Raw genomic sequence first — 25,226 nt, forward strand, 5'->3', positions numbered from 1 at the left:
CATCATGGTTGGAAAGTGCATCAGTTGGATATCAAAACTGCTTTTTTGAATGGTGATTTGCAGGAAGAAGTTTATGTAAGTCAACCAAGTGGTTTTATTGTAAAAGGTCAAGAGCAAAAGGTATGTAGATTGCGTAAAGCTTTGTATGGTCTCAAACAGGCTCCAAGAGCATGGTATGAGAAGATACATACTTATTTGATTGGCCAGGGATTTCAGAATAGTCCAACAGAAAGTACTTTGTATGTCAAAAAGAGAGATGGAGTTCTCATGATGCTAACACTTTATGTGGATGATATGCTTCTTACAGGCAATAGTGCAGATGAAATTGAAGCGTTTAAAGATGCTTTGAGAAACACCTTTGAGATGTCTGATCTTGGTTTGCTACATTATTACTTGGGTATTCAGTTTGTGCAATCAGAGGATGGCATATACATGCTGTAGGCAAAATATTTGCATAAAATTTTGGACAAGTTTGGTATGCAAAATTGTAAACCAATCTCTACACTCGTAGAAACTGGATCAAAGTTGAGCATGCACGATGCTGGAGAACCTTTTGATGTACATACTTATGCAGCAGCGGTTGGTTGCTTGATATATTTGGCAGGAAACACTCGTCCAGACATTCAATTTGGGGTTTCACAAGCAAGCAGATTTATGCACAGCCCAGGTATGCATCATTGGCAGGCTATGAAGCGCATACTTCGTTACCTTTCAGGTACCCCTAATCTTGCCATGTTCTTTCCAAGGGGGGATATGTATGGAAAGCACAGTTCTATGCAGCTTCTTGGTTACAGCGATTCAGATTGGGCTGGTGATTTTGACACACGACATTCCACAAGTGGCAATTGTTTTTTCTTGGGAAATGCATGTATATCTTGGCTAAGCAAGAAGCAACCCACAGTGGCTACATCAACTTGTGAAACTGAGTACAGGGCAGCTTTCACGGCAACAGTTGATTGTGTATGGATACGCAGGTTATTGGCAGATCTTTGTGAGTGTCAACAGGCACCCACTACCATTTTCACTGACAGTCAGAGTGCTATGGCAGTTGAAAGGAATCCAGTATTTCATGCAAGAACAAAGCACATAGAGGTTCACTACCACTATGTCAGGGAAAGGCTACATGCAGGGGAGATCACACTAACTTACTGTCCTACACAGGACAACATTGCAGATCTATTTACGAAGGCGTTATCACGAGAAAAGTTTGAAGCTTTCCGAAAAGCTTTGGGCTTACTCTCATACACATGATGATCTGCTACCTTGTACGGATTCACACTATCACTACAGGGGGATTTGTAGACATGTAGTAGTGTTAGTGTGTATACGCGCTTCACTAGGGGCACTTTTCTCCCACTGGGTTTTCCCCCCTGGACATCCGGTGTGAAAGGACACCTTATCTCTTAGGGTTTATATAAGCTTTGTAGCTCTGAGTTTGTATATACTATTATTCTAATACAGAGAGAGAGACTACAGAGATCTCGTATGCAAGATCTGTGTCTTCTCCTTCTCCATCTTCTTCCTACTCTGAGTTGTTGTCTTCCTTCTGTTTTCTGTTTCATCATCTTCAACATGAACCTGTAACCTAAGGTGGCCGGGTGGCTAAGTTGTGAAAAACTCCAGGAAGGGCTAGATGTAGCAATCTACACCGTAAACGTCCTTCGAATCAAGGAAAGCTAGACTAAGCAGTCTGCACTATAGAAGCTACCATAAGCTGTTGTAGTCACCAAGAGACCACAAGGACCACCACTGGATGGTGTCTTGTAAGTAGGTAGGGTAATCCAAGGTGAGGGGAAAGCCAGACTCAATAGTCTGCACTGTGAAGGGCCTCTGAGAAGAGGTGTGGCCAGACCAAACTGTCTACACCGTCATCATCCTGTATGAATTAAGGAAGCCAGATTGAGCAGTCTGCACTGTGAATATCCTCTGAGAAGAGGAAAGTCCATACCACTCTATCTATGCCATCTTGCCTGTATCTCCTGCCTCCAATCCTCAGTGTCAAGCAAAACAAAATCCACGGCAACAATGCCACCAAACTACATCTCGGTGTGGATCTCAATGTGAATGAGCTGGGAGTGGCCTACTGCCCAGGTCGGGGGATAAGTCTGTTGTAAGGTTACAGGGGGTGAGTGTAAGCAACTATGAAGGTAGCAATCCAAATGATCAGAAGTATAGAAGAGAAATCAAATTACAATCTAAGCCAAGCTTTGTGTGACTCCGGATGTAGTTGTGGGATGTTTAATCTCCTGCATCTCGCGGGTAAACTCTCCAAGAGAGTCCAAAGCACTGAAGTCCAACTCTAGTTTTTAGATCCAGGCCATGAACTTATCCAAGAAGAGATCTAAGATCCAAGTAGATGCTCCTGTGTAAGCAAGTGATTGACGTGTCGAGGTCAAGTGGTAAGTCTCTGTCCACCCAAGATGGTGGTGTCTTCTCTGGGAATGTCGAAATCCCATATTCCATGAGCATGGCCATATCTCGTGTGAACTCCCCTGAGGAGTGCATACGTGTGTCCATAGAAAACCACAAGTCACTAGAGTGTGCAACCATTGAATGATGGCTAGAATGAATGGATCTTCCAAGGATCGTCCGCCCGTGTATGATCAAGCCGATGTCGAAGATACCATGGACACATAGTAGTCACTGAGAGATTACATGGACTACCATCCATGTCAAGAGGTAACTTCATCCTTTATGAAAAGCACAAGCCAAGTGGCTGATGTCCATCCAAAAATGCAACTGCGAGGTGACCAAAATGTTGCTGTCTAGTGATTTTTAGCATGCTTTGTGGGATGCATGTCTAACCTCACCATCCTATCTTATTGCAGTATTAGCGAGAACCACGATTAAATTGTCAATCCATGGGACGAAGCTGACTTGACTAGTGTATAGAGGCTACAAGAGGTTGTCAATCTCTCGAAAAACAACTAACAACTCACATCTAACTCAGGCTACACTCAAGTGACTGAAATCACCAAAAGCTAATCCCTCATCGGCAAACAAATCACATCCATTACAGCATCAAATGACATCCAAACGTAATGAAACTTCTAGGACATGTTTATAAGACCTAAACAGACATGCTTATGGTCACAAATCCCACTTTAGGTCAAGTTCCAAAATTGCGATTATTAACAGCAGTGGATTTTTGACCTAGTCGTTTTTGACCCAGAATGCATCTAACTGCTTAGCAATGATGCCCCAATACCCCGCCTATGTTTAGTTTTTGATTTGAAAGTGTAAATTCCTAGTTATGATGAAATTAGGCCGCAGGTCGGTGACGTCAAAAGCTACAAAATACTATGAACTGCTTACGCCAATGCGTAGAGCTCTTACCTGCGGTTGCAATGCAACAAACACGATTGCAATGTGACAACCGTGGAGGGAGTAGGAAGCACGAGAAGGAGAGGAGTGAGCGCCGTTAGCTCACGCTGTGTATTTCATTATCCAAAACTCATAAAAAACTTACAAAAATTGGCTTTTATACCTTAGCCAAGGTTTTTGGGTGGTCAAAACTAATAATCTGGAGTTCTATCAAAGATGGGAAATGACAGGTTGATACAATCTGGAAGCTTGTAGCCCCGGCTCATTAATTACAAAGTTTATCCGAGAAAATAGGAGTTACAATATTCTCGATTTATCAAAATATAAGTGTTTTATAAAGAGAACTCTGAAAAATGGTATCCGTGTTAGCTTGCTGCTAACATTCCCCCCCTCCTCGCCTTTGTCGTCCCTTGACACAGCTTTATGGGCTGAAATAGTCTTCGGGTTGGCGGCTGGCGAGACGGTCTTTAAGCGCATTCAGTGCATTTTGGTATCTGATTTTTCTTTCTTTATCTGGCACTTGCAGAAACTGCATGGTTACTCTGTTCTTCAGCTCCACCGCTGAGTAGCCTACAAACTGGATGTGAGGTTGCTGATCATTGGTGCAAATATCTTCGTTCGCCAAGTGAAGAATCCCGTGTAGAAAGCTTCCTCGAACGCCAATATATTATGTGATGGTAAGAACATACACAGGGCGAAGAAGCCATAGAGGACTTCTTCGGAAGACTGACCACTGAGATCATAGCATAACCCTTTATTTCCCTCGAGGAATGACATCCACGGGGTGCCTGCTTGCTCTGGCTCATGAAAAACTTCAATACAGGTGAGCAACATTTGGCATATTTTATATAACATTGTGCATAAGAGATCCGATAGACTCTTGAAGAAAGACATGGGGGCCCGTTACTGTTTTCACCATGTATTCCTCTGTGGATTGTCCTTTCTTTGGAGCTGGTAGTCTTGGGTAGTTCAAACAGGTTGGCCTCTTCTTCGAAATAGTGCCTCGTGCTCTTGCCAAGTCCTTACTCTTGGTACATGACAGAAAGTAGGATCTCTTTACAGGGTTGCAGGTGCTCTTGTGAACAGAATCAAGTACCTTGGATTCTTGTTCAACCAGCTTAACCTCCACTTTGGGTGGCCTTTATCTACGCCATCTATTTGCATGTCTGCGTACAACCTTCTTTTACTTGGAGTAACTCCACCTTTATCAAGGGGTATGGCAAGGATTGCTGATGCCATTGTGCATTGATCTAATTGGAGGTGAGTTGAGTGATGTTGACAGAGTGAAGAACTCTCAACTCCCAATCCATCGTGGCTTTCCATTGCTCATCCACCTCTTGTGTGATCTTTTCTTTCAGTGCATATTCTTCAGTTTTTGATAGCTGGACCATGGGCACTGTGTCTGCATCTGTAATGTTTATATGAAAATCATCTTCACCACTCAGCTCTGCTGTGGACTGTGTCTCCAATTCATCAAATGATACCAAGGGTATATCTATTTGTGGTGGCTCTGAAGTGCCTGCCTCTTCCTGCATTTTGGGCTTTCCTTCTCTCTGGAGCTGGTTAACTCTTTTGAGCTCAGCTATTTCTTTCAGGAGCTCTTCTTCTTTCTGGACCTGCATCAAAGCCAGGTCCCTACGCTGAGATTGCTCCAAGTTTAACTCCAGCTTGAGGTCCTTGTTCTTCTTCTCCAATGCTTTATAGACCTCAACTTATCCTTTGATCGAGGCTACCGCTAGATTCTCTCTTATTTGTCGTAAGAAGATTTCCTCATCATTTATTCTTTGCTCAGAGTATTGTAAAGAAGCATTTGAGACATCCAATTGCACTTGAATTTTCTGAGCTGACAAGGTTGTCGTTAGAAGTTTGTTTGTAACTATTGTCAGCTGTTCGTCTTTCGCTTTGCAAGCATCTGATAACTTTGTGAGCAGATCACCTAGCTCTTCCATCTCCTTCTGTTGTCTATCTCTGGCTAGCTGATGTTGTTCAGCTTTGACTTTCATTTCCTGCACTTGCCTCTAAAGGTTGGTGATGAAGTTCATTCTGTCTTCTAACTCTCCTTGGAGAGTGTCAATCATCATCTCTGACTCCTTTGCCTTTGTGCTACGACCAAGTGCTGCTGATCGGAGTCTCTCCGTCATATCTTGCATTTGCCTTGCATCTTCGTTTACTTGCAGTATTACCTCGTCATTAGACTGCCAGTCCTCCTGTCTTGCTAGAGCTGAGTTGATGTGCCTGCAGCCTCATGTGTGTCTTTTGGCTGTGTCGTGGTTGCTGGTTCTTCTTGCGTGGAGGTAGAGGGTTGGTCTTCTTCTGCCTTCTCTTCTTGAGGCTTTGTGGATGCCTCAACTGTTTCTTGCTGTGTGGAAGTAGAGGGTGCTAGTTCAGACTTTGTGGTCTCTTCTGGTGCAGGAGTCACTTCCTTTTCTGGCTCAGGTTCTTTCTCTCGTTGACGCTCTTGCTGGTCAGCCTCTTGTGCAGATTCTTCTGCTTCCTTTGATTCAGGTTCTATCTCTTTGGTGGGCTCAGCTTCTGTGGCTTTCTCTTTCTCAGCTCGGCTTCTTTAGGCTTATCTGCAGGTGATGGTGGTGGGCTTGGCATAGGATTTTCTTGCTGTTCAGTAGACGGTGAAGTGGGTCGAGGAGACCCTTGACCTTGGTCGTGTGCTTCTTCCCTTGTCGTTTCCTTGGCTTGTTTTTGTTCCTCCGCCTCTTTTGCTTTCCTTGCCTCTTCTTGGGCTTCTTTCAGCTTGAGGGCTTCTGCTTCTTGGTACATTTTTTCCAAAGATTCAATGGGATCTTCAGCCTCCTTTCTCGTGTGATGCTTTGTCCTTGGGCCTTTAAGTCCACTAGGCACCCATTTCTTTGGGTCCTTCCCTTGTGCTTGTCGACTGCACTGGTAGGCATATTTTTCTCTTTCAAAACAAGCTTGCTTTTGCATTGGCTCTTCTTGTTGGGTGGCCACAGCTTTTCTCTTCATCTCTTCTCTTCTTGCTCTCTTCTCCTCATTATCAGAGCTCTCGCTGCTGTTCCTTCTGGCGAGCTTTCAGCAGCAGCCGATTCTTCATCTGATTTATACGATCTCTTTGTTGAACTTGTAGCTCTAGGAGATGGTTGTGCTGCCAATATCCATGTGTTTTGGTCGAGGGCAGGTGGTAGATTGTCCGCCATGCCGATGGCATGGTACACAATCCTTGTCAAGACTTCTGGCACACCCAAGTAAGTGATCTTCCCTTCTTTCTTTGTGCCCTTTAGAGTGGTCAGGACATACTGGGCGTGGTCTACAGGTTTCCTGGTTGTCGACTTGAGAACTTGTGTGAAAGTGGTGGCAACCGCGTGATTTGGCGTGGTGTACCTTGGTGGCCTTTTTTGCCAAGAAGTGGAAGTGCTGGTGGTATAACCGGGCTGGCTCTTCCACTTGTTTGTGAATTAAATCTGCAAAGGTGGCCATGGAGGTTTCTTTGGTGAATGTACCTGCCGTTTTCCTGTCCCTTGCTCTGATGGTCATTCTTTCTGTGGGCAGTCTGAGTGCTTCTGCCACTATATCTTTGGTTATTACCACTTCGACCTTATTTCTCTGTGTGTCAGAAATTTGTGCGGTTCCATCTTCTTTAAAAAGTGTGGATAAAAGCTCGTAAGATTTTTGAAAATTCACTGCGTAAGGCTCTTGTTCGTGGAAATCTCTGAGTCCTAGCCTACGGTTGGCTTCTTTGGTCTCAGGCTTCGTGGCAACATCATATACTTCCTTCGGTAGGAGTTGCAACTCCACTTGATGTCCCTCTTCACTCTTGAATCTGCCAGTGAAGACTGTGGTGTGATGCTCTTCTAGCTGTTGTTTGGAGAGATAAGCTGCCTTGGCGGCTTTGACTGAATCTGGATCCAATTGATATGCGGGCAGTTCATGTAACTTTTCCTTTTGGTTGAGCTTTTTATTGGCCCTCTCTGCTGCTTGCACGGCTCCTGTTCAGTGAATAGAGTGTCCAAGTTATCAAATTTATCGGAATTTTCTCTGAAATGTCCTTTAGTATGAAATCAAGTTATACTCAGATTCCATAGCCTGCTCCCACTTCACCACATCATCCATCATCATGGCTTCTTGGTAGCAGCTTGGCTCATAGCAATCGGTCAACGTGATCTAATCAAGACCTGGCTCGAAATGCGCAAGTGGACGAGAGACTCTAGTAGACCGTCTCACTACTTGACCATTGCTATCCGCTCCCTCTGGAGCATTGCTAGTGGAAGGTACATCACTAGCCCGGTGAGTTGATTTCACTGTCTCTGAGGCAACATTCTCAAAAGTGACTCTCCGGACCTCTATTTCCTTGATAGGTTGTTTATGCATCTTCGACTCATTGAAGATCACATCTGAACTACGAATGACTCGATGAGATTTCGGGTGCCAGAGATGATATCCCATCTCTCTATCTGCACCATATCCAATGAAAATACATTTGTGTGACTTTGGCTCTAACTTCTGTTGAAGTTGTTTAGGCACGTGAGCATAAGCTTCACAACCAAAAACACGTAGATGGTCATAGTGGGGCTTAGGTTTAGACCATAACTCTTCTGGAATCTCATAATTCAATGGTGTACTAGGCAAACAATTTATGATGTGCACTGTTGTCGAGACGGCTTCTATCCAAAAGCCTTGTGTGAGATTTGCCATAGAAAGCATGGATGTGACTCTTCCTAAATCGTACGATTCATGCGCTTAGCAACTCCATTTTGAGCTAGTGTTTATGGTGTAGTAAATTTCCTTTTAATCCCCCTTTTAGCACAAAAATTGTCAAACTCCTTGGAGACATACTCTCCACCGTTGTCAGTCGGCAACCTCTTGAGTTTCTTGCCAGATGATTCTCAACGAGTGCCAAAATTTTTTGGAACACATGAAGAACTTGATCCTTATGTTTCAAAGGATATGCCCACACCTTTTGAGTAGAGTCACCTATGAATGTGATAAAATAGCTGCCCCTCCCCCCCTCCCCCATAGAGATTTGGTTGACATAGGACCACAAACATCACCATGTACTAAATCTAGAGGTTCAGTTCGCTTTTGACTCAATGGTAAGTGGATGGACCTAGTCTGTTTGCCATAGATATAGTCAGTGTTCACAAACACGAAAGTCAACATAAGACAAGACAGGTAAGTAGCCAAAACGAGTCAGAGTTCTCATTCCTTTTTGGCTAATATGACCTAGCCGGCAATGCCATAACTCAGTAGATGGCAGCTCGTCGCCTATAGATATGTAATCATGACCAACATCTAACACATGCATGAATACAAGGTACCATGATTCTGACCTCTAAGTACAACAAGATTACCTTTGCGTACTATCCACGAACCATTGCCAAATGTGGTGTTGTAGCTCAAATCATCAATCTGACCAACAGAAAACGAGCTCTTAGTCAACTTGGACACATGTCTGACATTACATAAAGTAAAGTGTGTGCCGTTCCTTAGATGCAATTTGACGTTTTCGACACCCTCAATGTCTAGTTCATAAGCATCACCAAGTCTCACTTTGCCACAAGAGTGAGAATAAGTAGAGAACCACTCTCTATGTTGTGTCACATGAAAACTCTCACTAGAATCTACTATCCAATTCTGTGCATAATGTGCATCTTTTGTAACAAGAGCCTGGACAGGTAGATCTGCTGTGAAGACCAATACGTCAGAGATAAGTGGCATAACAACCGCTGGAAGAGTCTCTACAATAGGAGAATTTGAAGACTCTAGCACATTGATCTCCTCTAACTTTGCTTTGCCCTTGTTTGAATCATCAAACTTAGAAGTATCACCAGATTGTTTATCCTTCTTGCTTTGCTTCCATTTCCTGCAATCCTTCTTCACATGCTCTTTTTTATGGCAATGATAGCACTCTACATTATGCATAGAACCCCGAGACTTTGGTGCGACCCTTCTGTCTATCACTAGCAACATACACATCACCATCCTTCTTGCCTTCGAGAGATTTCCTGCAAATCTCCTCGGTAAACAGACTCCCAAGGACGTCATTGTACACAAGACCAGTACCAGTGCTGAGTTGCTAATCGCAGTACAGAATGTATCCAAGACGAGGGTAAACTACATAGCAAGAAGATACATTTGATTTCCTCATCGAAGACCAAATCCTGAGTGGTCAACTGAGTGAAAATGAAATTGAACTCATTATTGTGAGTAGAAATAGTGCCTCTTCCTTCATACAAAGATCAAATAGCTTCTTTATCAAGAAAACCTTATTAGTAGCACTTTTGTTCTCATAACTGGAACACAATTTATCCCATACATCTCTAGCAGTCCTTTCTCCAACTATAGTAAAGTACACAGATTTGGCCAAATGCAAATGGTGGGTAGATTTGGCTTTAGCATCAAGTCTCTCCCACTCAACATCTTTATACTTTCCCTCTGGGCGCTCCATGATAGGATCCAACTGGCGTTTTTATATGAGAACATCTTGAATCTGCTCTTTCCAGATAGAAAAATTCGTCCCATCAAATTTCCAAATATTGTAAATATCCTTTTCACCGCTAGATGACATGGCTGCAAGCTAAAGATAATATGGCGATAAACACTAGTAATTTTGGGAAAAATTTGGCAAAGTTTTTCCAAAAAAATTGACAGAATCTCAATCCAAAACTGTCACAAGAAATCAGTAACGCATCAAAAGTAGTGCTCTCAGAGCATAAGACAGGCGCATCAACCACTACCTGTGCATAAAAAAGTCAAAAATTGACCCAAGACTGCCAACACGGCGTCAAATGCATCTAGCCCTCTCTATACATGTCCTATGGCGAGGCCACGAAAAGGGGTACTCCAGCAACTTGTATCACCGAAAGGATCTCAACATTCGAGAATCCCTCAGCTCAAGAAAACCTCACGCTATCGACCCTCAGAAAAGGTTATGCAGACAAGAAACCAGCTCAGTCTCAGAAAGGGCCTCCGAACTGAGTCTCAAAAACGATCGTGACTGCCAGAAACAAGCCAAATCGGCTGCATGAAAGGTACATATGGCAGTTTCCGCAACTCAATGTACATCCATTGTCAACAATACTGCAAGGTGCAGTATACGCGCTCAAACAGGTGCCAAAAAAAATATGCAAGCAGTAAACAAATCCCTGTGGGATGTCCGGCTAGTTGGTCTAAATCCCAAAAGAAAGTGCACTAGACAGGCTGCATGTAAAGAGAGAGAGAGAGAGAGAGAGAGAGAGAGAGAGAGAGAGAGAGAGAGAGAGAGAGAGAGAGAGAGAGAGAGAGAGAGAGAGAGAGAGATTATCATCAACACCATCAATAGGCGGCCTCTCGCTCTCTTTGGGACACTGTCGAAGGAAATTTTAAAAAATTAGGTTTATTTTTTGGGGTTTCACACTATTTTCCTCTCTTTCGGGGCTGGGTTTATCCTTTTTCCCTTGCCCTCAACCATCATTTTTGAAATTGCACGATATTAAGTTGAGACACATTTTTCTTGAACACTGCTCTCAGCTACGGTGAGCTACCTGAAGTTGTTGAATAATGTTGGCGCACACTTTGAATGCAGGCACGCATGCTTGCATGCACACATAAACAGGCAAGAACCAAGCCGACAACTACCTGTCAGCTTCATCTATTTTGTTTTCACTAAGCACCGAGCGGCGACAAATTCACTCACAAATCTAGGGAAGACTCATGCGAGATTGCTTCAGATTTTGAAGTTGATTGATGTGGTCGGGTGTGATTCATTGAGAGAGAGAGAGAGAGAGAGAGAGAGAGAGAGAGAGAGAGAGAGTAATTTTCTTAATCTTCTTTTGTGAAATTTTTCAAGAGTGAGGAGCTTGAGGGTAAGAGGGCCATGCCGTCGCCGAAGGCAGCGCCTTTTTACTAGTTAGATTAATAGCAAAGCAATAGAAGTTCTATACTTGAGATGTGGACTTAGGTCATACTGCATTCTCACGAGATCAAGCTACTGAGGTAAGATGGAAACACCATTAGGAAAAATATAACCCCAAAGGGGCCTTATAAGAGCAACCAATCAAATTTCGATCAACAATAGGACATAAAAAGGGGGGCATGGATAGCCTATATCTACAGACCTCAAAACTATATCATGTAGTATATCTATGGAAAGAGCTTGGCAATGCGCTCCAAATGCACTATTGTCAGACAAATTTAGAGTTAAAATGCTCAAGTTGTGGCCATTAAAAAAAAAACCAAAACAAAAATTGGTGGAACCGTGGCTACGAACCCATTTTCATTGGTGTAGAGAGTATAGTCCAAAAGTATCTTTAACCCTAAAGGGACCTTTTGGGGTTCATATTTTCCCCAATGCTCTTTCACAATCAAAGTGCACCTTGCTAGAATGTTCCACTAGAACACATATATTGTTGATGATTGAGCATTTCTTCTTGCTCTCTTGCCCTTTGATTTTATTGCCCTGGGCTTTACAACCATTGTGTTGGCTCAACCACATGATGGCTCACAAAAGTGATTGCTTACTTGCATGTAGCTCCTGATCTAGATCTCTTTATTGTGCACATCTTACAGCAAAGCTTCCAAGCTAGAAAAACAAAGAAAAGGCATTGCACACCATGTCCATTGCAACAATGTGTTGCATAGGCTCAGAGAGCCATTGTTAAGATCATGGGCATTGCTACAAGTCACTATGACTGAAACAGGAAGAGGTAGAGGTGCACAGAGGAGAGAATTAAGAGGTTTTTTTTTTGTACGAGTGCACTCAAGAGAATGTCTTTGAGAAGAAAAACAAAAGGGACGTATTAGGACTTCTAGATGTACTCTTTTAGGTAGGCATGACATGAGGAATTGTTGAAGAGTTGAATTGAAACATGTATGTTTAAAAAAGAAACACATGAGCGCTGTGAAGATTTGATCGCCAATAGGCAGAGGCCATTAAGTAGTGCCATGTGCACCAATGCATGATCGCCAATAGGCAGAGGCCATTAAGTGCCATGTGCACCAATGCATGATGACATGTTGAGGAGAGTGCTACAAACCAGGAATTGGACCATAGGGGAAGTCACACTGGATGAACAAGGGCACAAGTCCCTTGAACCTTCCCCACATGAAGGGTCATGTTGGATAGCCCTAAGAAAAGAAGAGCCTCCCTAAAAGATGCACTAAATCTAAGCTCTCACCAAAAAATGGAGGGAAGATTTAAGACGGATCATGCCGGAGGAAAATTACAAAAAAATTGGACCACACCATTGAATCTTCCACTAAGGCCTTTGTAGGCCAATAACTCCATATATCTTTTGGCGTAGAGTGCACAAGATTCAAGCCACCAACCCAGTGCCCACTCTCCATCATTAGGAACTTGACAATCCAATGAGGGCATGCCACATCTTCTTCCTCCTTTTCCATGTCCTCTTCCTCCCTAAGTCCCCCCTTGTCACTAATTGACACATTCTTCTCAAAGAGGATCAAGGGTCTAGGATTCTCAATCAAATCTAGCCATCCATTTTTAAGATGAAGGGAAAAATGCACCAAACAATGGTGCTCAAACTCACAATCCTTCCTTTGGGGGGGGCAAATGATTTTTTGTCAAACTATCACAACATTTAGCGTGGGTTTGCAATTCTAGTTTACATTAACTTTACTTTGTGATCACTTTCACTTTACAATTTAATCTATACTCTATTTAACATAATATGACATAGGGGAGTGCCCTTTACACGTGGCGCAAGCTGCGAGATGAAGGCTATGTTCCAAAAGAGGGAGAGAGAAAGAGAGAGAGGCCGCCGAAGGCGGGCCGTACTAGTATTTCCAACACGTGTCAGCGTTTCCAACGTTTGGCGGGTTCAAGCCAATGCGCAAAGAGAGAGAGAGAGAGAGAGAGAGAGAGAGAGAGAGAGAGAGAGAGAGAGAGAGAGAGAGAGAGAGAGAGAGAGAGAGAGAGAGAGAGAGTCGCTTGTGGATAGATCTGTGAGCTCCATCGGTCGGTGGGTTCCCTCCTCCATGAACGCATGGCTTCTTGCTGGCATTCGAGCCTCACCATTGTAGTCCCTATCCCTTACTTTTGGTGTTTGCAGCTTGCACAAGTATCTATTTCTTTCTCTCTCTCTCTCTCTCTCTCTCACACACACACACACACACACACACACACACACACTATCCCTTACTTTTGGTCTTTGCAGCTTGCACAAGTATCTATTTCTCTCTCTCTCTCTCTCACACACACACACACACACACACCTCTCTCTCACACACACACACACACACACACACACACACACACACACACACACACACACACACACACACACACACACACACACACACACACACACACACACACACACACACACACACACACACACACACACACGCCTGTGGGGCTGTTGCTCGCTTGAATGGCCAGGGTAGTGTGGGCACACTAAGCAGGCAGGGAAGCAGTTCTCGACTACATTGAATGGGCAAAGGTAGAGCAGGCAGAACCACGGTAGAGGTTTGGTTAAATATCGGCTTGCTTGCCATCGTGGCAAAGCAGCTCCTTCTGGTTGCCAGTCAACCTTCACCGGCCACCATAGGTTGACCAAAAGAAGTCAGCGCGGCACGGACACGGAGTATCGAGCTTTGCACCTCAGGTTACAGAGTTACGAGCACTATTCCTACGCCCGCGCACGTGTGCTTGCTCAGAAGGTGTGCGTAGCTATTGATATCTGTGAAGAGGTTGCTAGGCTTTGAGTAAGAGTGATGATCGGCATGGCCAGTCACCGTCACCTACACGGTGGCTAGCTAGCCGATATTTATCCATAGCCCCACCTAAGCAACCAATATGGAGCTACCTCTCTCTCTCTCTCTCTCGCCCCTGCAGAGGTTGCCAACAACAGGCTTAGCTTCTCGTCTCTTTTGTTGTAGCTATTAGCTGCTTACATTCCTATCTCTAAGGTAACTCATTCTCTTTACTGCAGGTCACCCAAGAGCGCCATTTTACTTCTCCTTTGCGACCCCTTGAAGGCTGCTTCATATTAGAGGGGTTACATTCCTCATTTAAAGAACAATATTATGGCTGCGTGATCATCAAAATGCTGAGTAATGTCATGCGGGTACAGTTGATGAGCGGCATGCTCAGATGAGCGAGAATTAGTGTGTGGTGGCCTGCATTGTGTTATTAGCCATATCCAGTTGCACAAATTCGAAAAAATGACACGCTGGATTTGGATTTACTGCGCTCTCAGATTACAAGCTCTCCATTTATGAGACACATTAGCAAGTCGTGACCGCACACACACAGAGGAGTGAGAAGACCAGTCACACCCAACAATCACCCTTGCTTAATCATATTAATTACAATAAACAAATCAACATGGTCGTCGATCGACGACATGAACACCCTTATAATTGAATTGAGTGATAAAGAGACCCTAAATGTTACCCTTTTCTTCATCCACGAAGCTCATGTATGAGACAAGCTAGGTTTTTCATATCTATACTTATTACTATTACTATTACTATTTACTTTTACTATTACTTTACTATTACTATACTATATCGATAATGGGGGAGTCCCCTCCCCTAGACACGTGTCACAAGGAGATCATTTCACGGAGTGTCGCTGCAGCCCGGGCGATCACAGGCGGAGAGAGAGCAGCCCGACGACACGAGAGAGAGAGAGAGAGAGAGAGAAGCTTTAACAGCTTGTGATGGCAGAGATGCTCGTGAGTTGCTGTAGGTTTGCTCCCATTATTCCCTTTGTGAGCCTCTCGACTATTGAGGTTCCATGCCAGGCTGCCCACTCCAAGACGCACTTCCCACTAGCTCTGTAATCCACTATCGCACATCGCTTGAACTCTGGAGAAGGCAACTCCCCGCCACCACCTTGGTTGTTGGAGCTCTCCCCTCTGCGACACAACTCCTTGCCCTCCTTGGTCTCTGCAAGGAGCAACTTGACTATACAGCTGACCACCAACCCGTCGACAACATCTTGATCCTTTTGGTTGTTGAAACTCCATGACGCGCATGTAACTCACTGCTGCACATCACCTTGAAATCTACAGGAGGCACCCCTTGCCACCTCTCTGTGGTAGCAACATCATGCCCACCCGTCTCCCATCTTCTGTAGCTACGCAGGCAGCACAAGGGCAATTGTTTGTCGCTCTATGGGTGCCTTGGTTAGCATGTATGCCAATTGTGGTGCACTTCATAAAGCATAGAAGTGCTTGAGGAGTTTCCTATCCGAGATGTCTTGAAATGCACTTGTTGCAGGAATGCCCAACTTGGGTGTCTCTCTAGATACAATGTTCTCTCATGGAGTAGATTGATTGTAGGATATATCCGTTAGAGTCAGCGACAAGAACAAAGAGAGCTATTTTCAGCACATGCAGAGAGATGGCATCTCTCCAAATGCAATCACGTAGACTTGCACCTTGAAGGCATGTGGCATTACACAAGCGTGTTACCGGGTTACACAAGGAGTGCATTGATTGCATGATATGTCCAAATGTGGTACACTTCATATAGCACAAAAAGTGTTTGAGGAGCTTCCTATCCGAGATGTCATCTCTGGAACTACATTGATTGCGGGATATGTCCAACTTGGGTAGGGCCAAGGAGCTTTGGGTGTTTTTCAGTCGATGCAAAGCGAGGGTGTCTCTCCAGATGCATGTTGTCTCATGGAGCGCATTGATTGCAAGAAATGTCCAACCTGGTCAAGGTCAAGACGAGAGAGCTATTTTCAGCAGATGCAGAGAGAGGAGATCTCTCCAAATGCAATCACGTACATTTGCACCTTGAAGGCATGTGGCATTCCACAATGTCGCCAGGTTACACAAGGAGTGCATTGATTGTAGGATATGTCCAAATCTGGCATTTTTCACCGGATGCGAAGTAAGGGCGTCTCTCCATATGCAATCACACACGCTCTTGAATGCAATCACGTACATTTGCACCATGAAGGCATGTGGCATTCCACAAGCATGTCGCCAGGTTACACAAGGAGTGCATTGATTGTAGTATATGTCCAAATGTGGCATTTTTCACCGGATGCAAACTGAGGACGTCTCTCCAGATGCAATCACATACGCTCTTGGGCTGTTTCTAGCTGATGCAAAGCGAGGGTGTCTCTTCATATGCATGTTCTCTCATGGAGTGCATTGATTGCAGGATATATCCAACAGGGGTTGTTGAAAAAGAAAATGTCGTAGTTGACATTGCCTTGGTCGACATGTATGCCAAATGTGCACTTCATAAAGCGCAAAAAGTGCTTGAGGAGCTTCTTGTCTGGGATATCGTCTCTTGAAATGCAATGAGTGTGAAATGGACAAGGCCAAGGAACTCTGGGTGTTTTACAGCAGATGCGAGGCAAGGGTGTCTCTCCAGATGCAATCACATACACTTTGTGTTGTTTTCAGCTGATGTAAAGCAAGGGTGTCTCGCTAGATCCATGTATTCTCATGGAGTGTACTGATTGCAGGATATGTCCAACAGGTTAGGGCTAGGAAGAGGTAGAGAGAGGGCACTTCATAAAACACAAAAAGTTCTTGAGGAGCTTCATGTCCAGGATGTCGTCTCTTGGAATGCACTGATCGCGGGATATGCCCAACTTGGATAGGGCCAAGAAGCTCTGGGCTATTTTCAGCGGATGCGAAGTAAGGGTGCCTCTCCAGACGCAATCACCTACACTTGCATCTTGAAGGCAAGGGACAACATCAGGAAGCTTTGGGCTGTTTTTAGTAGATGCAGAGAGAGGGCATCTCTCCAAATGCAACCACGTACACTTGCAGGATATGCCCAAATCAGGTAGGTCCAAGAAGCTTTGGGCTGTTTTCGGCAGATTCAAAGCGAGGGTATCTCTCTTGATATTTGTGATAATGGGTTGCTTGAAAGAACACATGCTTAGGCAACACGTTAGTCAGAATGTATGGAAAATGCAGTGGACTTGACAGAGCGCAATTGGTCCTCGACAAGATTCCTGCCCGCATGGAGTGCATTGATTGCAGGATATGTCTAGCAGAGTTAAGGTTTGGAAGCTCTGGGCTGTTTTCAACAGATTTAGCGAGAGGGCATCTCTCCAAAATGCAATCACATACACTTGCGGGATATGCCCAGCTTGGGTAGGGCGAAGAAACTTTGGGCTGTTTTTGGCAGATGCCAAGCGAGGGCGTCTCTCCCAATATTTATGACAGTGGGTTGCTTGGAAAGAACACATGTGTAAGGTAACATGTTAGTCAGTATGTATGTCAAGTGCGATGGACTTGACGGAGCACAAGATGTCCTCGATGGGATTCCTTTCCGCATGAAGTGCATTGATTGTAGGATATGTCCAGCAAGGTCAAGGTCTAGAAGCTCTTGGAATGCATGGTTGCGGGATATGCCCAACTTGGATAGCGCCAAGAAGCTCTGGGCTGTTTTCAACGGATGTGAAGAAAGGGTGCCTCTCCAGATGCAATCACCTACGCTTGCATCTTGAAGGCAAGGGACAACGTCAAGAAGCTCTGGGCTGTTTTTAGCATATGCAGAGAGAGGGCATCTCTCCAAATGCAATCATGTACATTTGCGGGATATGCCCAACTTAGGTAGGTCCAAGAAGCTTTGGCGTGTTTTTGGCAGATACGAAGCGAGGGTATCTCTCTTGATATTCGTGATAATGGGTTGCTTGAAAATGCTTAGGCAACACGTTAATCAGTATGTATGGCAGGTGCGATGGAGTGCAACAGGTCCTCGACAAGATTCCTGTCCGCATAGAATGCATTGATTGCAGGATATGTCTAGCAGAGTTAGGGTTTGAAAGCTCTGGGCTGTTTTCAGCAGATGTAGAGAGAGGGCATCTCTCAAAATGCAATCACAGACACTTGTGGGATATGCCCAACTTGGGTAGGGCCAGAAGCTCTGGGTGTCTCTCCTAATATTTGTGAGAGTGGGTTGCTTGAAAAGTGTCACGTGACACATCCAACCCTATGTGTCCGTGGACAAGCTACAGCATGACTAGGGTTCAGTTCAGTCAAGTCACTCTAGAATAGGAAGTGATTTGGCACTCTTGTGAGTCTGTTCGCAGACCGTGCATGACCAGATACGTAGAGTAGATGCATATCCTCCGGGTGCACACAACATGATCATTAGCATTCTGATCAGAATCCATCAGGGAATTTTCCAGTACATTAAACCTATTTCCAATAATTTTAACATTTTTCACTTATTATTTTTAAGTGACTTTCGTTGGGAACGAAGTTTACAGGTTCCGCCCGGAAAACGCAGATTTTAGCATCTGCGTTTTCAGCGTGTCGTCGTTGCATCGTCGCCATCGACATCGACATCGTCATCGACATATAGTCAGAATTCAACAGATAAAGATTTGCAGATTTCAACCCTTAGAGTTTTCAGATTTTAGTCCGTCTCGTCGTTGTTCTCATCGTCGTCGACATTGTCAGCAAGTCCAAGCATTGTAGAGATTTGTGCAATCATAAGTAGACCGCTCTCGCCAACGAGAGTGGGGCCTTCAGAGGAGGGTTTTACAACGTTTCTGGAGTCGTATTCTCTTCTCTCTCTATCTCTGTCTCATACACTTTCTCGCATAGTGTCCATTCACTTTGTTTGTGTCCATTGCACTCTCTGATTAAGAACGGAAGGCTCTACCTTCCATAAGAATAAAAGGAACCTTGAGCACAGATCGGACCACTCATCTTGAGCAAAGTTCAAACATTCATTCCGCTGCACCTAACATTGGTATCAGAGCTTTGACAGTGTTCTGTATCACTCAAGGAAAGAACCACATAATTTTTTTTGCTTGTTGAGGTCGCACGTAACCCAAGTCCTCTTGGGCGTGTCGATTCTTAATCGTGTTTTTGAAGAGTGACAGGAATCCGAGGAAAGAAGGGCTTGTCCGGCCTCCCCTTGTGCCTCTTTTCACTCATTGAGAGCGGACCGTGCACTTAGCGACCGACCAATCGACATGAGGTGGGGAAAAGCAACCTTGGTGTGAGCGCAAGGCTGCCAAGGGAAGTGCATGCGCTCTCAAGAAACCTTCTCATCACAAACAATATTCAGAGAAGGAAGTAGAAGAGGTGGTTGATGCACGGATTGCTCAACTTTTTGACGCGCAAAAGAAAGCCAAAAAGCATGGCAAAAAGTTGAAGAAAGGCATTGACTTCCCCGGTTATTTGGGTAGTCAGTCGGCATTTGACAAAGCAAAGAAACAGAAGAAGCGTGTTCGCTTTGAAGGAGTACCCAGTTCTTCTTCTGCTTCTTCTTCTGACAGTTCTTCTAGCTCTTCAGATTCGAGTGAAGAAGACAGAAAAGGCAAAAAGCGAAGCAAGAAACAACGCTTCGGAAAGGGCAAGAAAAACGCAAAGAAGTCTAAATCTCGCCCACTGACAGTTCTAAAGAGGACTTGTCTACAGACAGTTCAGACTCCGATGACGGAAATTTTTATTCGAACAAGAAGAATTTTTATATAGCGAACCAGTACGACTTTCTGGAAGATAAAAGCAAGAAAGTCCGAGAGTTTAAGGAAGGTGGACAGTCGATCAAATTTGACACTTTTTCAGGATACCAAGATGCTTCAAAGGCTTTGTCTTTTATACAGCAATTTAACATCGCTTTTGTGGGCGGATGCTACCCAGAGCACTCCAAGATTCGGAGAGCTACCTCTTACTTTAAGGGGAATGCTTGCACTTGGTGATCCACGCTTCTTTTAAACAAAACTGCGCCAGTTAAATGGCTGAAATTTTAGAAGCTTTTTATTTCTTCTCGGTTGACGCAAGAGTATGAATGCGATATACGAGCTGCTTGGAACCATCTTCGGATGACTAAGAGAGATACAGTGAATGCTTACTGTGAGAGATTCTGGAGCTCTTTTCTACCCGCCTCTTCATTCAAGAAGACCTCGTTCAGAGAACAGATTGAGTGGTTCACCTCGGGTCTACCTATAGAGATTCGAGATCACTGCTTGGAACAGAAGGCAGCTTCTATTCAGGAGTTGATGAGTCATGCAAAGCGGGGCTTTGCCATTCACTCTGGCAGTCTGACCTACCACACCGATGAGGCCATGATACAACGAGCCGAACAGACTTCTGGGAATGAAAGTAGAAAGAGAAAGGCAACCAAGAGAAGAAGGATGCACGACCCAAGCTTACTCCTCAGGAGCGAGCTTGCTTCATTAGGGAGGGAAAGTGCTTTGGATGCGGGGAACATGGACATATCTCTACGAAGTGCCCTAAAAAGTCACAGAAAGAACAAAATGATAAGGATGACGACAGGCCTGAGAGTTCGCGAGTAGCCGAGGAATGTGGACGAAAAGGCAAGATGAAAACAGGACTGGTTCCAGATTGTGTGGGTATCGATCCCATTACCATGGACGAGAGTACAGAAATTTGCCAAGCTTGGGGCAAAGTGAAAGATCAAGAGACCCTGATCTTCTTTGATGGAGGAGCCAAGGCCAACTTTAATTCATCGGAATTGGCAGCACGGCTCGAGATCACTCTCGGTCGGATGGGACCACTTGCGGAGGCAGTTCTAGCGGCATCCGGCAGGGACGTAGCCATTACACCTGTCATTGGCAAACTTCGGTTGCATTGTCAGGGGTATTTGGGACATGAGGACTTTTTCATAATGCCTTTGGAAGGTTGTGATGTTCTCTTAGGGATTCCATGGTACCACAAGAACAACGTCGTGATCGATTATTGGGCGAGGAAAGAAACATTGACTATAGAGAAGGGCAGAAACATTGTACTTGATATTAAACTGAAGGGCGAGTCTGTCCCTATTGTATTGGCCTCGGCCATTTCTAAATTAATGAAATCCAGTCTGTTTGTTTACTCGATCTTTATGAAAGAATTGAGCGATAATGATCGGACAAATATGTCTAAACTTGATAAAGAACGCCAAGATTTTCTCCACTCTCACGCCGATTGCTTCTTAGAAGGCCTACCAGGCGAGTTCCAACTGCTCGTCCTGAAGATCATACATTGATCTCTAGAAGCACACCACCGAACCGGCCACCTTACCGTGTGAGCCGAGCACAGAATGAAGAGATTATGAACCAAGTGAAAGACCTCTTGAAAAAGGGTCTTGTCCAGCCTAGTACTTCACCGTATGGCTCTCCAATGTTGTTGGTTTTGAAGAAAGACGGATCTTGGAGAATGTGCATCGATTATAGAGCACTCAACAAAATCACTATCAAGAAAAGATTTCCGATTCCTAGGATCGATGATATACTCCACAGATTACAGAGATCCTCGTGCTTTAGCAGGATTGATCTGAAGAGTGGATATCATCAGATCAGAATTGCGCCTGGAGACGTCTACAAGGCAGCTTTTCGCACGACTTTTGGGTTATTTGAGTTTTTGGTGATGCCTTTTGGCTTAACCAATGCTCCTGCGACATTTAACCGGATGATAGACAGGAATTTTCGAGAGTACAGGCTATTTGTTGGCACTTTCTTTGATGATATCATTGTTTTCTCTAAGAATGAGGCAGAACACAAAGATCATCTGCTTCAGGTCTTTCAGGCATTACGAGATCACAAGTTAGTGATTAATGCAAAGAAAAGTGAATTTTTCCTACCAGAGATACACTTTTTGAGACACATTGTCTCAGCGGCAATAGTGCAAATGGATCCGGCCAAGATAGAGACTATACGTGATTGGCCCGATTTGAAGAATGTCCATGAAGTTAGAAGCTTCTTGGGACTGTGTTCGTACTACAGGCGGTTCATTCGAAAAATTGCAGAGGTTGCTTCCCCTTTGCCTATTTTCACATAGAAAGGAGTCCCTTTCTCGTGGGGATCCACAGAGGTGTCTGCCTTTCAGACATTGAAAGAGAAATTGACTACGGGACCAGTTTTGACTTTGCCGGACTTGCAAAAGTCATTTGAAGTATATTGTGATGCTTGTGGTCGTAGTTTGGGTGCGGTCTTAATGCAAGAAGGCCATGTCATTGCTTACGAGAGCCAATTGTTCTCAAGGCCGGAGATGACATCACAGATTTATGAGAAAGAGCTTTTGGCGGTTATCCATGCTCTTACTCAATGGCGGCATTACCTACTCGGAGCGGATTTTACTGTCTTTACAGACCATCAGAGTATGTTACATATACAAATTTTGCAGACGTTTTCACACGGATACGGGATGGGGAGACAGTAGCGGGATATTCCATTTGGGATGGCTACTTGATGAGAAAAACCATGTTGTGCGTTACACAGCAGTTGAGGGAAAAGGTTATGACTGAATGCCATTGTCCACCTTTTACGGGTCACCGCAGCATTGCTACCACCATAAAAGGGATAGAGAGATACTTCTTTTGGCCGAGACTCAAAAAGGACGTGGAAGAGTTTGTGTGCAGTTGCTTAGTATGCCAGAAGGTCAAGTTTGACAGACGTAAAGCACAAGGATTGTTACAGCCTTTACCCATACCCACCCGCCCCTGGGAAAGTATTGCAATGGATTTCATTTTTGATCTCCCGAGAACACAGAGTGGTCACGATGGTATCTGGACTGTTATTGACAGATTTAGCAAACAGGCTCATTTCATTCCAGTGAAGAAAAAAGTCAAGCCGGATCACTTAGCGAGATTGTTTGTGGCCCAGATCTTCAGATTATATGGAATGCTTGAGACGATTGTCTCCTACAGAGACCCTAGATTTACGAGTTTGTTTTGGAAGGCAATTTGGGAGAACATTGGCACGCGGTTGCAGTTCTCGTCATCGTTCCACCCGCAGATCGATGGGCAATCTAAGATTGCAAATTCAGTGGTTCTAGATTTATTGAAGTCTTATATCTCAGATCAGAAGACTCAATGGGAAGAGTACCTACCTTTGGTGGAATTTGCCTACAATAACACGATACACTCTTCGACGGGGAAGGCGCCGTTTGAGATTGTTGAAGGTACTACGAAGGTTCCATCCTTCCTAAGCACAAAAGATAAGATTTTTGAAGCGGATGAATATATGCGAGACTTACTAACGGCTTTTGCTAAGGTTCGCGAGACTTCGCAAAAGTCTCAAGAACGACAGAAAAAGGCAGCGGATCGCCATCGTCGCGACTTGAAATTGAAGGAGGTTGATTGGATGCTCTTACGTTTTAAGAAGGCACGCCTGAGAAAGAAAAAGGGAAAGGGAGGCTTTTTTCAAAGCTTAGTATGCAATACTATGAACCTTTCCACATCACTGAAAAGATAAATGATGTCTCCTTCCGACTGAAACTGCCTGATACTTGGAGGATTCACAATGCATTTCATGTGAGTCTCTTGAAACCTTTTAAGGGTGATGTGCCTGATGATGGGAAGCCTGATGAGCAACCCTAAGTGGAAGAAAACGAGGAGATCCTTGTTCCTGAACAGATTTTGGCACATAAGGATACAAAGAATAAAGGTAAAGTCCGAAGGCGGTTCTTGGTTAAGTTCAAGAACTATCCTGCATTGGATGCGAAGTGGATGGAGGAGGAGGACCTAGCAGATACTCCTCAGATTGTGAAACTTTACCTCGATGCTTTTGGTTTAGCATAGTCTACTCCAAATAGAACCCAGAATTCAGCTTGGCCGGAGATCTGGTTGAGTGGGATGTTCAAGAGGGGAGTCACTCCGCTCCTTTGTCAACAGATGCCTTGATTTAGATACTAGAGTCACTGATGTCTCTTTGAGCTTCAGGGATACTGAAAGCTGATAGTATTCTGCTGTATGACTTTATGAAATGGAATTCCTGAATATGACACTGATTGGTTCTTGACTTCTTTTAAGTGCAAGAACTGATAGAAGAAATGACTGCAACATTTTGGTCTGATTGATCTCGAATAGACATGCTTGCAATAGGGGTTAGTCAATCGGACATCGATGAGGTCCCGATTGGATCTAGATGCAATTGCTAGCTACATTGCCGATAAATCATGGTCTAAGATCCGAATGAAGAATGTCATGTGATGTCCTCTGATGTCGATTGATGTCCTGTGATATCCTGTAATGTGATTGTCGATTGGTACATGTGCTAGATGTATGTTCGTAGTACTAACAGTCAGCGTCTGCTAAGACGGTTTATGGCTTCTGTCCGTTTTGCAGGCGTAATCGAGGGCGATTACAATGCTTTCAAGAGGGGGGTATGTCACAAAGTGATGACGTGTCTGCTGAGAGCATGCGAGAAAACCCTAGCCTTGATTGCTGCTGAAACCCTAATTCTGCAAATCCTAACCCTAAAACTGCAAACACTAAAATTTGCCAAAAATCCTAATCCTAATCCTAAAACCTGTCCTAAACCCTAAACCTAACCCTAGCAGCAAGACATAATTTCCATGATGCGCTCGCATGATGACATGGCATCGTACGGAATTCTCCGGACTTTGCGGCACTGAAAATTGCAGCTTTTGCTTTATTCTGGCGACGCAATTTGAGCATGAGAGAGAGAGAGAGAGAGAGAGAGAGAATTGCATTGCTTTATTTTTATTAAAAGCCTACACAGAGAGAGAGAGCTTGTGAGAGAAACTGAGTTAGCTTTTGATTGGAAGCTTTTGGGGCTCTGCTTTTGGCATCCCTTGTAAACAATAAATAAGCGGTTTTAGGCTCACTCTGCAGAGCATCTGGACGCAGAGTCTGACAGTGAAACCCTAACCGCTCTCTTGTACTTTGAACATCGATTAATACATAAAGAAATACCGAAAGGGGCGCCAATCTTTGGGGCCAATATCTCTAGGCACGGAACTCCGTCGGACCAATGCAAATCTGTTGTGATCTGCGAATTGTTTTGAATTGGTTATTTCGTGCTGTTGTGATTGATTCTTGACTTGGAGTGTCCAAGTCTGTTACACTTCGCTTGGAGGTGATGAGCATGAGAGAGGCGAAGAAGAATTTTCCCCTCCAGGAGGTTTTTCTTACCCTCCCTCTTCCCCATCTACGCCAAGGATTGCACTAACTCCTATGGAGGAGTTGAAGCAGTTGTTTATGGAAAGAAAGTTAGAACGCGAAGCAAGAACAACAGAAAGAATGGCAGAAAT

The sequence above is a fragment of the Adiantum capillus-veneris genome, chromosome 21, assembly GCF_014529385.1.
Source record: "Adiantum capillus-veneris isolate H3 chromosome 21, ASM1452938v2, whole genome shotgun sequence".
Lineage (NCBI taxonomy): Eukaryota > Viridiplantae > Streptophyta > Polypodiopsida > Polypodiales > Pteridaceae > Adiantum > Adiantum capillus-veneris.